At 42.6% G+C, this 13,023-nt stretch overlaps 1 protein-coding gene, 1 long non-coding RNA gene and 1 pseudogene across 12 annotated transcripts in view; 2 read left to right on the top strand and 1 right to left on the bottom strand.

Annotated features, from left to right (window-relative positions):
- The window catches only part of CCNY (cyclin Y), an 876,528-nt gene that overhangs the window by 305,561 nt on the left and 557,944 nt on the right, over positions 1-13,023 (bottom strand). For 3 of the 7 annotated variants that reach the window (XM_050804790.1, XM_050804785.1, XM_050804789.1), the window contains exons 1-3: positions 10,100-10,211; positions 9,331-9,438; positions 7,180-7,284 (exon numbers count right to left, since the gene is read on the bottom strand). The exons of 1 other annotated variant lie outside the window; for it this stretch is intronic. The gene's annotated coding sequence lies outside the window, so the exon portion shown is untranslated. Of the gene's footprint in view, positions 1-7,179; positions 7,285-9,330; positions 9,439-10,099; positions 10,430-13,023 lie in introns of those variants that run through there. 3 more of the 7 variants (XM_050804780.1, XM_050804781.1, XM_050804782.1) reach the window with 2 other exon arrangements.
- LOC126962990 (uncharacterized) overlaps positions 1-13,023 on the top strand; it is a 117,736-nt gene that overhangs the window by 80,974 nt on the left and 23,739 nt on the right. The gene's annotated exons all lie outside the window — the stretch shown is intronic.
- LOC126963436 (uncharacterized) lies at positions 6,754-6,848 on the top strand (annotated as a pseudogene).

Raw genomic sequence — 13,023 nt, 5'->3', positions numbered from 1 at the left:
AGAATATTCAAAAAAGTAATGGCTGAAAACATCCCAAACTTGAAAGATATGAATATAAACATCCAAGAAGCTCAATAAACTCTAGGTAAGATAAACTCAAAGACCCACACCAAGACACATTAGAATCAGACCTTTGAAAGACAAAGAGAAAATCTTGAGAGCAGCAAGGGGGAAGGGGTTCATCACATACAAGCGTCTCTCAATAAGACTGTCAGCACATTTCTTCCAGAAACTCTGCAGGCCAGAAGACAGTGGGCCAACGTATGCAAAGTGCTAAAAGAAAATAAAACCAACAACAACAAGAATCCTATATCTGGCTTAATAGTTCTTCAAAAGTGAGGGAGAAATTAAGACATTCCCAGATAAAAAATGAGGGAGAGCCGGGTGTGGTGGTGTGTGCCTGCAATCCTGGTTGCTCAGGAGACTGAGGTGAGAGGATCACTTGAGCCCAGGAGTCTGAGACCAGCCTGAGTAACACAGCAAGATCCTGTCTCAAAAAAAAAAAATAGAAAGAAAGAGAAAGAGAGAGAAAGAAAGGAAAAAAGGAAAGAAAGGGAGAAAGAAGGAAAGAAAGAAGGGAAAGAAAGAAAGAAAGAAAGAAAGAAAGAAAGAAAGAAAGAAAGAAAGAAAGAAAGGAAGGAAGGAAGGAAGGAAGGAAGGAAGGAAGGAAGGAAGGAAGGAAGGAAGGAAGGAAGGAAGGAAAGGAAGGAAGGAAGGAGAAAGAGAGAAAGAAGAAAGAAAGAAAGAAAAAGAAAGAGAGAAAGAAAGAAAGAAAGAAAAAGGGAAGGAAGGAAGGGAGGAAGGGAGGGAGAAGAAAAGAAAAAAGAAAAGAAAAGAAAAGAGAATTACCACTAGACCTGGCCCACAATAAATGCTCAGGAAAGTCATACAGTGTGAAATGTAAGGACATTATACAGTAACTGGAAGCCATATGGAGAAACAAAGATTCCAATAAAGGTAAATATATGGGCCATTATAAAAGGTGGTATTATTGTAACAAAGGTTTTTAGCTTCACTTTTTGTTTTCTATATGATAGACTATATGATAGTCTCTTAAGAGACTAATACATTTTTAAAAATTAGTCAAAGAGCTAGTATTATTATAACTTTGGGTTGTAATTCCACATTTTGTTTTTTTACTTTTAAGACACAAAAGCACTTAAAATAATTATTAGTTTATGACTTGGGGCAGCACATTATAAACATGTAATTTCGTGACACCAACAAACAAGAGGAGTGAGGACCTAGCTATAAAGGAGCGGAATTTTTTTATTTTTATTTTTTAAATTTTTTTATTTTTGAGACAGAGTCTCGCTCTTTTGCCCAGGCTGGAGTTCAGTGGCACAATCTCGGCTCACTACAGCCTCCGCCTCCTGGGTTTAAACAATTCTCTGCCTCAGCCTCCCGAGTAGCTGGGATTACAGGCACCTGCCACCACACCCAGCTAATTTTCGTATTTTTAATAGAGATGGGGTTTCGCCATCCTGGCCAGGCTGGTCTTGAACTCCTGACCTCGCGATCTAGCCGCCTCAACCTCCCAAAGTGCTGGGATTACAGGCATGAGCCACCGCCCAGCCTTGTATGTTATTTAAGTTAAATTGGTATAAATCCAGATTAGAATTTTATAACTTTAGGAAGTTAAATGCGATCTCCATGGTAACCACAGAGAAAATAGCTGTAGATATACACACAACGAAATGAGAAATTAACTTAAATTTTCCACTATAAAAAATCAAGTAAACACAAAAGATAGTAAGGCAGGAAGCATGGAACCACTTATGTGCTATCTTCAGATGATTTTTATTAGATCCAAAGACACAATCCATTGGAAGTGAGAAAATGGAAAAAGATATTCCATGCAAATAGTAAGTAAAATAGGCCAGGATGACTATACTATATTAGACAAAATAGACTTTAAATTTTTTAAAGTTACAGTTGACAAAGAAAGACACCATAGATTAATAAAAAGGTTTGGTACAGCAAGAAGATATAATAATTATATGGCTGGGGGCAGTGGCTCATGCCTGTAATCCCAGTATTTTGGGAGGCTGAGGTGGGCAAATCACTTGAGCCCAGGAGTTCGAGACCGGTCTGGGCAACATAGTGAAATCCCATCTCTACAAAAAATTTTAAAAATTAGCCAGGCATGGTGGCACGTGCATGTGGTCCCAGCTACTTGAGAGGCTGAGGTGGGAGGATCACTTGAGCCCAGGAGGTTGAGGCCACAGTGAACTGTAATCATGCCACTGCACTCTAGCTTGGGCGACAGAGAGAGAACTTGTCTGAAAATTATAAGCATTTGCTGGGTGTGGTGGCTCATGCCTGTAATCTCAGCACTTTGGGATGCCGAGGAAGGTGCATCACCTGAGGTCAGGAGTTTGAGACCAGCCTGACCAATATGGTGAAACCCCATCTCACTAAAACAATACCATAATTAGCCAGGCGTGGTGCTCTGTACCTGTAGTCCCAGAATCACTTGAACCTGGGAGGTGGAGGTTGAAGTGAGTCGAGATCATGCCACTTCACTCCAGACTGGGTGACAGAGCAGGACTCTGTCTCAAAAAAAAAAAAAAAAAAAAAAAAATATATATATATATATACACACACACACACACACACATCTATGCACCTCACAGACCATCGAAATATGTAAAGCACAAACTAATAGAATTGAAGGGAGAAATAAACAGTTCTATAATAAAAGTTGTAGACTTCAGTGCCCCACTATCAATAATGGATGGAACAACCAGACAGAAGATAAGTAAGGAAATAGATGATTTAACAAAGTAAACCAACTGTATGTCTATTAGACATATACGGACATAGAACATGCTACCCAACAACAAAAGGATACACACTCTTCTCAGGCGTACATGGGAAGTTTTCCAGGGTAGACCCTATGTTAGGCTACAACCCAACGGCCGATTATTTAAAATATCATACAATGTGGCCAGGTGCGGTGGCTCACACTTGTAATCCCGGCACTTTGGGAGGCCAAGGCTGGTGGATCATGAGGTCAGGAGATCGAGACCATCCTGGCTAACATGGTGAAACCCCGTCTCTACCAAAAACACAAAAAATTAGCCAGGCGTGGTGAGAGGCGTCTCTACTAAAAATAAAAAAATTAGTCAGGCATGAACCCCAGAGGCAGAGCTTGCAGTGAGCCGAGATAGTGCCACCACACTCCAGCCTGGGCAATAGAGCAAGATTCCGTCTTAAAAAAAAAAATATATATATATATATATCATACAATGTATCCTCTCTGACCACAGTGGAATAAAGGTAGGGATCAATTACAGAAGTAAAGCTGGAAAATTCCTAGAAATTAAACAACACACCTTTTTTTTTTTTTTTTTTTTTTTTTTTTGAGACAGGGTCTCACTCTTTCACCCAGGCTGGAGTGCAGTGGCATAATCACAGCTCACTGCAGCCTTAACCTCCCTGGGGGCTCAGGCGATCCTCCCACATCAACCTCCTGAGTAGCTGGGACTACAGGCACAGGCCACCACGTCTAGCTAATTTTTGTATTTTTTCTTTTGTAGAGACAGGGTCTTGCCATGTTGTCCAGGTTGGTCTTGAATTCTTGGGCACAAGCAATCCACTGGCCTCCCAAAATGCTGAGACTGCAGGCATGAGTCACTGCACCCAGCCTAATTATTTTATCATCAAATTAGATAACAAGGAATTATGCGCTAAAGAAAAAAGTACCATATGGTAGGTCAGCATTACCAGCCTAAGCATTCTTCACAGCATTCTCAACTCACAGGAAAGCAACTGGCCAGAAAAATCAGGAAATTTCAGAAAGAATATCTCATTACAGCATCATTTTTTTTCACTAAAACAGAAAATAAAAATGAAGCTGCAACCAAAATAAATTTCCAAATGGCTCATTTGTTAGGCAAGCACATTTACTGATAGTGAATTAATTAAATCATATTTAATTCCAGAAGCCAGAGAAATGTGTCCAGATAAAATAAACTGGTTTAAGACTATTCACTTTTGGGTAAAAAACAGTCACTCAAACAGTTGAGGATATTGAGAGCAACATCAATAGCCAATTTTAAAACAACGCAAATTATTTTGAGTGATTTTCCTTGGCTTCTAATCACTCAACAGATATTTCCAACACTATTCAGTTGCTGTTTATTCAAGGAGTCAATGCCTGGTCTGAAGTCACTGAATATTAGCCTCTATGAATGGTCTACGTGGAACAAATATAATTGAGAATATTTTTAGAGCACTCAAGAAAACACTAATTCAGTACAACCTCATGGGGAATCTACTAAGATGTGTTAAAATGGATAGTTATAAAAATCACTATCCATTTTATGGTGGTTCACGCCTGTAATCCCAATGCTTTAGGAGGTCAAGGTGGGAGGATGGCTTAAAGTCAGGAGTTCAAGACCAGCCTAGGCAACAGAGAGAGACCCCCCCATCTCTACAAAAAATACAAAAATTAGTGAGGATGCTGGTGCATGTCTGTAGCCACAGCTACACAGGAGGCTAGGGTGGGAGGCTTGCTTGAGCCCAGGAGCTGGATGCTGTAGTGAGCTGTGATAGCACAACTGCACTCCAGCCTAGATGACAGAGTGAGATCCTATCCCCCAAAAAAAACTATGTGGAGAAGATAAAGGCCTGGTTTAACAAATTTACAAAGTTTTTTTTTTTTTTAATTCGAGGTGTTGGAAGACTTCTTTGTATTCATTGTACTAGTCATCAGCAGGTACATATGTGAAAAATATTTGACTATCATGTGTTATTCAACCAACAGTGTCAACAGTGAACTTCATTTGTTCTCAAGGGCTTAATAATGTTCAGTCCCGTGAATTTTGGTCATAAATAGAAGCAAATATCTTCATTTGCCCTATCACACAGCAGTTCGATGGTTTTGCAGTGGTAAAATTGTACGGATTTTTTTTTTAATCTCATAGTTAAGATTCACATTTTTCTAAATGAGGACTTTCTGTGACCACTACAATTCTGAATGGCTTTGAAAAGTAGCTTCTGCGGCAGACTTGGTAATGTTTCTTAATGAATTAAGCCTAAAACTACAAGACGAAACAGAGGTTGTATGGAAAACTTCTATTCAATAAAATCATTTGGATGACAACAATGTGGTTGGAACCATAAGCAATATCAAGCCGCTTTATTTACTCCCTCTGCTGTCAAACATTAAAACAAGAAGCAAGATCTCCATCCCATACAAATTTGCAGAGAATACATTTTCCAAAACTGTTCCAGCATTATTTTTCATACCTCAATGCAACTGCAAAAGATATTCTCATATTTTTTTTTTTTTTTTTTTTTTTTTTTTTTTTTGAGACAGAGTCTCGCTCTGTCGCCGGGGCTGGAGCGCAGTGGCGCGATCTCGGCTCACTGCAAGCTCCGCCTCCCGGGTTTACGCCATTCTCCTGACTCGACCTCCCGAGTGGCTGGGACTACAGGCGCCCGCCACCTCGCCCAGCTAATTTTTTGTATTTTTAGTAGAGACGGAGTTTCACCATGTTAGCCAGGATGGTGTCAATCTTCTGATCTCGTGATCCGCCCACCTTGGCCTCCCAAAGTGCTGGGATTACAGGCGTGAGCCACCGCGCCCGGCCAGGATATTCTCATATTTCAAAACCCATTTAACTGTGCTGTTGAGGAGCCTCTACATAATCTTTGAGGGGAAATGATTAATCTTCGGTGTAGTAATCAATTAAAATCTTATGCTATGATTGATATCAGTGTCCAGCAGTATCTTATTTGTGTCAAAAAGACATTTCTTTGTTTTGTAAGTACCTATATAATACCTCAATTTGCCTGTTAGCCTACAAGGGGCTTTTCTTTGCAGAAAATAGAAAAGCCCCTCGTCTAGAGGGCTGTAGGTGTCTGAAAGTTGCAGAAAAATGTCATTAAAAGTTGTATTGAAGGCTGGGCACAGTGGCTCACGCCTGTCATTCCAGCAGTTCGGACCACCGAAGCAGGCAGAACACTTGCACCCAGGGGTTAGAGACCAGCCTGGGCAACATAATGAAACTCCATCTCTACAAAAAATACAAAAATTAACCAGGAGTGGTGGCTCGTGCCTGTAGTCCCAGCTACTCGAGAGGCTGAAGCAGGAGGATCTCTTAAGCCCATGAGATCGAGGCTGCAGTGAGCTGTGATTGTACTACTGTCTTCCAGCCTGCATGACAGAGTGAGATCCCATCTCAAAAAAAAAAAAAAAAAAAAAGTGACACTGAAGGATTGCTTGCCAGGGAAAGCTTGGTTAAGTATGAAGTCTAATTATTCCAATTTAGCAAACAAAACCTTATCTGCAGTCATGTTACTTTAATCAAAAATAAAAGTGGGCCTGAAGCTACATCTTTCTACTACTATAAACCTAACATGAGCAATTTCGTTTCAGCAAACACCACCATCTGTCTCATCGGTGCTGCCAATTTTAATTTTTATTAGTTTTATAGTTTTGTTTGTATTTCATTTGTACATCTTGTATTGGATTCAGACACCAATAACACTAAGGAGTTTAATATTATGTTTGCTCATATGTATGTAACATTATATTAAAAATAGCCTTTATTTATTTTTGTCAAGACGTGGTTTCACTATATTGCCCGGGCTGGTCTCAAACTCCCCAGCTAAAGCCACCTTGCTGCCTCCACCTCCCAAAGTGCTGGGATTTCAGGTGTGAGCTACTGCACGTGGCCAAAAAATAGTCTTAAGTCACAATTCTAAGGTGGACATTTATTTTTCTTTATAAGCGTCCAGTTTTAAATATTCAAATTTGAATGAGAACGATACAGCGAAGATTAGCATGGCCCCTGGGCAAGGATGACATGCAAATTCATGAAGAGTGCCATATTTTAATAAAATCTTGAGCTGATGTTCACCTCAAAAATCCATCCATCAATCAATACTTGATTTTGAGAAAACATTGCCTGAAGTTGAACATCCTCCCAAGATCAGAGCAATTGTCTCAATCAGGTGTTAGATGTGAATATGAATGCGAAGCCCGAATCTTCCCAGATGTATTTTCACTTACTGAAAAGGAACCTTATGAATACACATAAATCTGCTACTTTGAGAAGTGTGAAAAAGCTAAGTGCAGTACTTCTCATCAAGTGGTCATGGAAATGGCGGCGTGTCCGGAAGAGGCTCTATTAGGCAGAATTGACCTTGACAGCAGTCTGGGCTTACCTCTTCAGATGCAGCAGTCCTCACCCTGAACATGCACAGAATTACCTGGAGAGCTTGTTTAACAGGTTCTCAAACTTCTCTTCCAAAGATTTTCACCCGGCAGTTCTAGAATGAGACCCGGGGATATGTATTTATAGTAAACATCTCAGAAGATTCTGACTGTGAGGCTACATGGACCACAATATTTTGAGAAAAATGCCCTCATGACTCCTGATTTTCATGGCTTCATTCTGTCCTTCACTTTATTATTTATTTATTTATTTATTGAGATGGAGTCTCGTTCTATTGTCCAGGCTCAAGTGCAGTGGTGTGATCTTGACTCACTGCAACCTCCACCCTCTGGGTTCAAGCGATTCTCCTGCCTCAGCCTCCCGGGTAGCTGGGATTACAGGCGCCCACCACCATACCCAGCTAATTTTTGTATTTTCAGTAGAGACGAGGTTTCACCATGTTGGCCAGGCTGGTCTAGAACTCCTGACCTCAAGCAGTCTGCCTCCCTCAGCTTCCTAAAGTGCTGGGATTACAGGTGTGAGCCACCGCGCCCGGTCTGTCCTTCACTTTAGATCCCAGATCTTTTTCAAAGCTGCAAGCTTGTTTTGTCTGCAAGGACTCCCTACTGTACAAGGTGAGGTGGGAAGAGGTCAGCCATTCTATCTTGCTATTCTCTTCATCGTTATAAATCCTAAACCACACTTTCTGCAGAACATTCTAGAATATAGCAGTGCCTTGGGCTATTTTGTTTGTAACTAACTAGAAGCAATTTTCTTGCTTTCAGGTTTAAAGATTCAAATACCAAATAAGTCAACTTGCAGTTGAAGAATAAAATGTGACCAAGACTCATTCTCTATCATTCTAGTTATTTTTTTTAAAGTCTTGAACAACATAAACAATCGACACAGTCTTGCATTTAGTGATTTTCTGAAATCTCCACTGAAGTTTCATACATACACAAAAAAGCCCTTGCTTCGTTGCTTGCAAAATAGATGAATACCATCATGTTAGGCCAAAGTAATTAGTCCAGCCCATGCTTAGTGGTTAATATTAATATAAAACCCCTACAACTCAATATTAGTCTCAATATAAGACATCAAAAACCTAGTGTTGGCAGGGAGCAGTGCTTCACACCTGTAACCTCAGCAGTTTGGGAGGCCGAGACAGGTGGATCGCTTGAGTTCAGGAGTTTGAGGACAGCCTGGGCAACATGGTAAGACCTGCCCCACTTATCTTTACTAAAATTTTTAAAAAGATTAGCCAGGAGTGGTGGCATGTGCCTGTTGGGGCTGAGGTGGTGGGAGACTCGCTTGAGCCTGGGAGGTGGAGGTTGCAGTGAGCCTAGATCATGCCACTGCACTCCAGTCTGGGCAACAGAGTGAGACCCTATCACTGAACCAAACAAAATAAACCTAGTGTCACTAAAAAACACTTTTAAAAAGTGTAAAATTCAGGCCACTTCCTAAGCAAACATTGCTGAGGAAACCAAAGTGTTAGTTTGATTTTCTTTTTCTTTTTTAGAGACAACGTCTCACTGTGTTGCTCAGGCTGGAGGGTGGTGGCATGATCACGGCTCACTGCAGCATCAGCCTCCTGGGCTTAAGTGATCCTCTGGTCTTGGCCTCCTGGAGTGCTGGGATTACAGGTTTGAGCCACACTGCACCCAGCCCTAGTCTGATTTTCTTTACTTTACTTTTCTTTTCTTTTTTTTTTTTTTTTTTTGAGAGGGAGTTTCACTCTTGTTGCCCAGGCTGGAGTGCAATGGAATGATGATCTCAGCTCACTGCAACCTCCACTTCCCAGGTTCAAACAATTCTCCTGCCTCAGCCTCCCAAGGAGCTGGGATTACAGGCATGCACCACCATGCCTGGCTAATTTGTTTGTATTTTTGGTAGAGATGGGGTTTCGCCATGTTAGCCAGGCTGGTCTTGAACTCCTGACCTCAGGTGATCCGCCCACCTCGGCCTCCCGAAGTGCTGGGATTACAGGTGTGAGCCACCATGCCCGGTCCCTAGTCTGATTTTCAATGAGTATGTTCCTCCACTGCCAGTCCCCACAACCCATTGCCTGTTAAAACACAAAGCATTTATTAGAAACAAAAGGTTTTTCTAGGAAGGGAAATATTTTTTAGCACTGGGAAATGACAGGGTCGAGGCTTACCTGGTAGCAAAAAGCCCTGGGGCGGTGACTTCTAGTCCCAGTTCAGCTCTTGATGTTGATGTGACTGGAGGAGACTTGGGTTCACTGCCCGATTTCCTGCCTGTGAACCTAGAAGAGCAAGCCCCTTGCGTTTCCAAGGAATCCCGAGTGTGGCACATAAAGTGATGGTGAAATAACAGCCTTGCTGTTTGTGACAGTTCCTGCACCCCTTCTGATGGCCCTGCCATTCAGATTATTCACCACTTGTTTATTCTCACTTTCTTTCTTTATTTTTTTTTTTTTTTTTTTTTTTTTTTCATTTATTTATTTATTTTGAGACAAGGTCTCACTCTGTCACCCAGGCTGGAGTACAGTGGTGCGATCCTAGCTCACTGCAGCCTCAAACTCCTGGGCTCAAGTGATCCTCCCACCTCAGCCTCCCCAAGTAGCTGGGACTACAGGTGTGCACCACCATGCCTGGCTAATTTTTAAATTTTTTGTAGACACAGGGTCTCACTATGTTGGTCTTGAACTGCTGGGCTCCAGTGATCCTCCCACCTCAGTCTCCTAACGTGCTGGGATTACATGCATGAGCCACTGTGCGTGGCCCTATTCTCAATTTCCACACCTTCTCTAGATCGTGCCCTGTTCCCTGACCTCCCAAGTCTCCTGGCTGCAGCCTCTGCTAGTGCACCCACCGAGCAAGCTTTTCACAAACATGACTCCTGACTCCCCAGTTCCCCTCCTGCCCGAGCGTTCTCAGGCCTGGCTCCTGTCGCACAGAGCTCACCTCCATGCCTCTGCCCGTGCTGTCCCTGGACAAGCCCCCCAGCCAGGTGGCTCTCAACCTGGTGGCCTCAGTGTGGTCTTCCCAGTATGAGGCTTACATGTCTCCTGACTCCCACCCACCCATCCCTCCCAGGGGCACCCCATGTGCACTGTAATAATGCCCCTTGTGTGTCATCACTAGGTCATGGCCCTCCTCAGGGCCTGGGTCTCCCCTAACTTCCTTCGAGTTCCTAGTGCTCTGTGCACACTGCACCATCTCCTCCCCGCTCTAACCCCCATGATAATTAGAGGTGAGACTTGTCATTCTTCAGTGGTTTGGCCTGTAAATTTGGGTTGATGAAAGATGAGTTGAATGGAAAAAGGACACAGGTTCAGGAAACCTAGAATACCCTGAAAATCCTGATTTTTATCCTCAACCTCAAGTATCTTATTTCACACATGTCTAAAGATCAACTTACTTCCCAAGGTTTTTTCTGGCTAAATAGATTCCTTCTTTCTTTTTTTTTCTTTTTTTCTTTTTTAGATGGCTCTGTCACCAAGGTTGGAGTGCAGTGGTGCATTCTCAGCTCACGGCAACCTCTGCCTCCTGAGTTCAAGAGATTCTCCTGCCTCAGCCTTCCGAGTAGCTGAGATCACAGGCATGTGCTACCATGCCCAGCTAATTTTTGTATTTTTAGTATAGACGGGGTTTCACCATGTTGGCCAGGCTGGTCTCGAACTCTTGACCTCAGGTGATCCACCCACCTCGGCCTCCCAAAGTGCTGGGATTACAGGCGTGAGCCACTGTGCCCGGCCAGATTCCCTCTTTTCTTTTTTTTTTTTTTTTTTTTTTTTTTTTTTTTTTTTTTTTTTTGAGACAGAGTCTCGCTCTGTAGCCCAGGCTGGAGTGCAGTGGCCGGATCTCAGCTCACTGCAAGCTCCGCCTCCCGGGTTCACGCCATTCTCCGGCCTCAGCCTCCCGGGTAGCTGGGACTACAGGCGCCCGCCACCTCGCCCGGCTAGTTTTTTGTATTTCTTAGTAGAGACGGGGTTTCACCGTGTTATCCAGGATGGTCTCGATCTCTTGACCTCGTGATCCACCCGTCTCGGCCTCCCAAAGTGCTGGGATTACAGGCGTGAGCCACTGTGCCCGGCCAGATTCCCTCTTTTCTTAATCAATAAACATTTCACAATGCCACAAACACCAGGAACTAAAAATATCATTTTAGCTTAGTATTTGTCCTTATACTATCGCATTTTATATTTGGGAGGTGAAATGGTTTGGATCTGTGTCCCCGCCCAGATTTCATGTCAAACTGTAATCACCAGTGTTGGTGGTGGGGCCCGGTAGAGGCGATTGGATCATGGGGAAGAATAGCTTACCACCAGCACCTTGGTGCTAGTTCTCGCAAGATCGGGTTGTTTTAAAGTGCGTGGCAACTCCCCTCTCTGGCTCGTGCTCCTCCGGCTCTCACTTTCACTTCAAAAATGAACTAATACAAGAGGGTATCCATATAATTCATTATTGTATATGGAAGCAGTAACATCCCACTAATGGGGCATCATAGGGAGGGGATACGTCCCCTCTAAATGACATTTCTGGATAAATGAAAATGACCACCAGTCCTTTGAAAATTTCACTTTTTTTTTTTTTTTTTTTTTTTGAGACGGAGCCTCGTGCTGTCACCCAGGCTGGAGTGCAGTGGCGTGATCTCGGCTCACTGCAACTTCCGCCTCCGAGGTTCAATCCATTCTCCTGCCTCAGCCTCCTAAGTAGCTGGGATTACAGGCTCCCGCCACCATGCCTGGCTAACTTTTTGTATTTTTTTTTAGTGAAGACGGGGTTTCACTATGTTGGCCAGGCCGGTATTGAATGCCTGACCCCATGATCCACCTGCCTCACCCTTCCGAAGTGCTGAGATTACAGGCATGAGCCACTGTGCCTGGCTGAAAATTCCACCATATTTGATGGAAGTCTTGGTTTTTTAAACAACAAAATTAGGTATGACAATACTTACATAATTGAGAATCAATGGATGTCTTTCTGAAATAGATAGATGCCTGCCTCCTTGTACAATGAAAAATCAACATAACTTTTTTCATGGCATCTCCAAAACACCACTGAAAGCCTCGTGATTGAATATTGTAATAATCTAGTACTAATTTTGCTTCTTGGAATTCTTGTCTCTCAGTAGTAAATTGCCAGATGATACTTTGTCCTGTTGTTTTACTTGCTAACACCTCCTAATGTACTGCTGCTCCTTGGCACCATACCTGGAAACCAGATCACCAAACTTAGGAGTTAGAAACATGCTCGTGGACGGTGGGGGAAAATGTAAAATGGTGCAGCCATTATGGAAAACAGTATGGCGGGTCTTCAAAAAGTTAAAAATGGAATTACCACATGATTCAGCAATGTCACTCCTGGATATAAACCCCCCCGACCCTGAAAAATTGAAAGGAAGGTCTTCAATATTTGAACATCCATTTTCATACCAACATGATTCACAATAGCCAAAAGATGGACACAGCCCACGTGTCCATCAATGGCCAAATGGATAAAGAAAAGGTGGTATATCCATGCAGTGGAATATTACTCAGCCTTGAAAAGGAAGGAAATTCTGACATGCCACATGGATGAACCTTGAGAACACTATGCTAAGTGAAATAAGCCAGTCACAAAAGGTCACATACTGTGTAATTACACTGATATGAGGTACCTTGAGTTCTCTTGTCTTCATAGAGATAGAAAGTAGAAGGTGGTTTCCAAGGACTGAAGGGAGGAAAAGTGGGGTATTGTTGTTTAATGGGTATAGAGATTCAGTATTGCAAGACAAACTAAACTGTACACTTAAAAATGGTTAAGATGTTGGCTGGGCGTGGCAGCGCACACCTGTAATCCCAGCACTTTGGGAGGTCAAGGCAGGTGGATTGGTTGATCTCAGG

Source organism: Macaca thibetana, chromosome 9 (assembly GCF_024542745.1).
Source record: "Macaca thibetana thibetana isolate TM-01 chromosome 9, ASM2454274v1, whole genome shotgun sequence".
NCBI classification, from domain to species: Eukaryota; Metazoa; Chordata; class Mammalia; order Primates; family Cercopithecidae; genus Macaca; species Macaca thibetana.
This window is presented reverse-complemented; position numbering and strand designations above follow the sequence as displayed.